Raw genomic sequence first — 4266 nt, 5'->3', positions numbered from 1 at the left:
CAGCAATTGGAGTGTGCTCTATCACTGCTAAGGAGGATGCTTATAGATGGTGGGTGACAGTATCGAGAGTGGTACAGCCTGCACAAATTACTTGGGAGTTCTTTCTGGTTGAATTCAGAAAGAAATACATCAGTCATGTGTACTTGGAGGCCAGAAGGAGAGAATTTTTAGCACTGAGATAAAGGCAGCTTACAGTCTCCGAATATGAGTGGGAATTCGTGAGACTTAGCGGATATGCATTGGAGTTGATGCCCATAGAAACTGATAAGTGCAAAAGGTTTGAGGACTGACTGAATGACAACATCAGGCTGATAGTGACATCTCACCACTTCACTGATTTCTCTCTGTTAGTAGCATCAGCTTTGGATGTGGAAAGGGTCAGAAATGAAGAGCAGTCCAGAAAGGACAGGCAACGTAAAAGGGGTTCTAGATCTGGGCAGTCCGGTTTAACAGACGAGGGTTGTAAGAGGCCCAAGGAGTCTCAGGGTCAGACTCAGGTTGAGGCAAGAAGCAAAAATCCCGATTTGCCCCGAGGAGAGGAGGAGGACAGTCTGGTGCATCTGTGGGTAGTTCTCCGGGCATAGTTACAGGGGGATCAGCCCCACCACCAGCTTATACACATTGTGGCAGGCCCCATAGAGGAGAGTGCTGATTGTTGACTAGTGGATGTTTCAGTTGTGGGTCTACGGATCACTTCCTGAAGGATTGTCCACAGAGGAATGCTAGTGTTCCCACTGCTCCACCTCAGATGGAGAGGTCTGCCCCAGCAGCATAGAAGGGTAGAAGACCTGCGAGGCCTGATATAGCTGGTACATCACAGAGGCCTACTACAGAGATAGTTCAGAGGTAGGAAACTAGGGTAGCACTTGTGCTTATGCTATGAGAGCTCGAGATGAGCCAGAGCCAGCTGATGTTATTAGAGGTACATTTTCTCTTCATGACCTGTTAGTATGTGCATTGATTGATCTGGGTTCCACATATTCATATGTGTGTATCACACCACCAGTTGATAGAGGGATATAGATAGAGGAGTTAGAGGAGGACATACAAGTCACAAACCCTTTAGGCCATAGTGTCATGGTGAAAAAGGTCTATAAGGGTGGTCCTCTGAGGATACAGGGTTATGAGTTTCCAGCTGACTTGATTGAGCTATCATTCTATGAGTTTGATGTGATATTGAGAATGGATCGGTTATCACATCATCAAGCGATGGTAGATTGTCGGCTAAAGAGGATGTCATTACAGACAGCAGATGGGGATGAGATTACAGTTGTGGGTGAAGGAACGGGTTGTCTTTCTATTATCATATTAGCCACAGTAGCCAGAAGAATGATAAGAAAGGGCTGTGAGGCTTTCTTAGCACATGTGGTTGACATTAGGAAGACTAGCCCAAGCATACAGGAGATCCCCACAGTATGTGAATTTTTGGATGTGTTTCCGAAAAAGTTGCCGAGTTTGCCACCTGATAAAGAAATGGAGTTTGCCATAGAGGTTATACTGGGTACTGCACCAATCTCCATTGCTCCATATAGGATGGCACCCACTGAACTAAGAGAGTTGAAAGTTCAGTTACAGGAGCTACTAGACAAGGGCTTTACATGCCCTAGTGTGTCACCCTGGGGAGCTCCAGTGCTATTTGTGAAGAAGAAGGATGGCACCCTTCAACTATGTATAGACTACTGGCAGCTGAATAAGGTGACTGTGAAAAACAAATACCCTTTACCTAGGGTAGGTGACCTGTTTGATCAGTTGAGAGGAGCTGGAGTATTCTCCAAGATAGATCTCAGATCAGGCTATCACCAATTGAGAGTGAAGGAGACAAATGTTCCTAAAACTGCTTTCAGAACCCGATATGGACACTATGAGTTTCTAGTGATGCCATTTGGGTTGACAAATGCACCAACAGCTTTTATGGACCTAATGAACCGCATCTTTCATCCCTACTTGGATCAGTTTGTTGTGTCTTTATAGATGATATTCTGGTGTATTCTAGGAACCGGGAAGAGCATGATGAACACCTGAGAGTAGTACTATAGACACTGCGGGAAAAGTAATCATATGCTAAGTTGTCCAAGTGTGACTTCTAGTTGGATGAGATATCCTTCCTTGGACACATTGTGTCAGCAGATGGGATCAGGGTAGATCCAAAGAAGATTGAAGCAAGAATTGAATGGAAGCCTCCCAGAAATGTAACAGAGGTCAGCAGCTTTTTAGGGTTAGTTGGATACTACAAGAGATTTGTGAAGGGATTTTCCCTTATAGCAGCCCCACTGACTAAGTCACTGCATAAGAATGCAAAGTTTGACTGGAATGATAAAATGTCAAACCAGCTTTGAGAAGCTGAAGGCTATGCTTATAGAAGCTCCAGTGTTAACACAGCCAAAGTCAAAGAAAGACTATGTGATCTACAGTGATGCCTCTCACAATGGGCTTAGGTGTGTTCTAATGCAGGAAGGGAAAGTAGTTGCCTATGCTTCCAGACAGCTAAGGCCACATCAAAAGAACTACCTAACTCATGATCTAGAACTGGAGGCAATAATATTCGCATTGAAGATAGGGAGGCATTACCTATATGATGAGAAATGCTACATCTATACGGATCACAAGAGTCTGAAATATTTGCCAACCCAAAAGGAACTCAATTTGAGACAGAGGAGATGGATTGAATTCCTTAAAGATTATGACTGTGTGATCAACTACCACCCTGGGAAGGCAAATATAGTGGCTGACGCACTGAGCAGGAAGTCCATGATGGCTTTGAGAGCATTGAATGCTCGGTTGTCTTTAGCATAGGATGGGGAAATTTTGGCTGAGTTGCTTGTTGATACACTTGAATTGTATAGATGTTTTTAAGCACATTTGTATACTATCTCATAGCATTTAGGCAAGTATTTTCATGCGTAGTAGTTGATTTCATTAGTTTTTTGTAATTTTTATTAACAAGCCCTTAATTCCATGTTTTCTGCATCGTTTCAGGTGTTTTGGTAAAGCCCCACATTATAAGAGTGCAAAAGGAAGCTTGGAGAGGTCAAGAGGCTGAGTATTGCTGCTAATACTAAGTACATGGGTCTTGTAAGCCAAGCCTCAGACCCATGTAACTTTCTGCCAGAAGAAAGCTAGATAGCCAATGGAGAAATAAAAGTACACGGGTCGTGTAGTTAGACCCGTGTAATCTACAGGGATCCATGTAAGTCTCTGCTGGGCGCAAACTTGAAGAACCTTGGGGGAACAATAGTACACGACTCGTGTAACCAGGCCTATGTAGTTGGTGCAGACCCGTGTAACTCTCTGTGCCAATGCAAGACTCCGCAGTTCCACTCCAGCAAGTTACACGGGCTTGGGTCGTGTAGTGACACACGGGCCGTGTACTATGTGGTAGCCAGTTTTATAACTCGAATTCCTGCTCTTGTTTTCTGATTCAAATGAGACTCCTAAAGCCTTTTGGACTCAAAATGACCTAACCCTAGAGCAACCATTATAAATAGAAAAGAAAACATCAGAAAAAGGGGGGCTCTCTCTCTTTTATCTTTCGACAGCTTTTTTAGGAGTTTTAGAGAAACTCACATTCTGCACTCTCTCTAGCCGTCTTGAGGAGAAAAATATCAGTATCAAAGGATGTTCTCCAACCGAAGTCCCACATGATCAAAGCTACAAACTCTCTTCGGTTCCTCCATTCCATCTCCTTAAACGGATTTTTATTGTTTTATTTCTTCTATATGATTTCTTTTTATTGTCTTTACCCTTTTATCATGATGTTTGCTAAACTCATGAGTGAGTAGTTTTATATTCTAGAATTGGGAGAGTAATGCTTGTAATCATTGTTATGGATAAACAATAAATTTTATTTATTGAATTTGAGATTTGTTCCTTGATTTAATTTCTTGTGATCTTAATGGATGCTATGTGTTGGTATCCATTTAGTATTGATTGTTGATATTAATTGAAGGACTGAAAGGTGAAGATTAATATTAGAAAATCAAGATCTTGAACCTAGAAATTCTGACCTAGACGTAGGCTGATACCTTTGTGGAACTTCAAAATTAGTCAAAGATCTTAAGGGATTTTAATTAATCTGATCACCATGAAAGTCAGGTTTAAGTTAATTAGAATACACCCTAGGTACCTTGAGAGAGGACTTAGGATACCTTAGGACTGATTTCCAACAAGGTAAACGATTCTCAAAACTAGTAAATAAATAAGATAACATCCATAACAAAAGATTCAAGTGTGAAATCTTAATTCCAGAATTGTTTCAAATAAATCATT

This window comes from Hevea brasiliensis, unplaced genomic scaffold (genome assembly GCF_030052815.1).
Source record: "Hevea brasiliensis isolate MT/VB/25A 57/8 unplaced genomic scaffold, ASM3005281v1 Scaf2, whole genome shotgun sequence".
NCBI classification, from domain to species: Eukaryota; Viridiplantae; Streptophyta; class Magnoliopsida; order Malpighiales; family Euphorbiaceae; genus Hevea; species Hevea brasiliensis.
The sequence above is the reverse complement of the archived record's forward strand: the minus strand, read 5'-3'. Positions refer to the sequence as shown.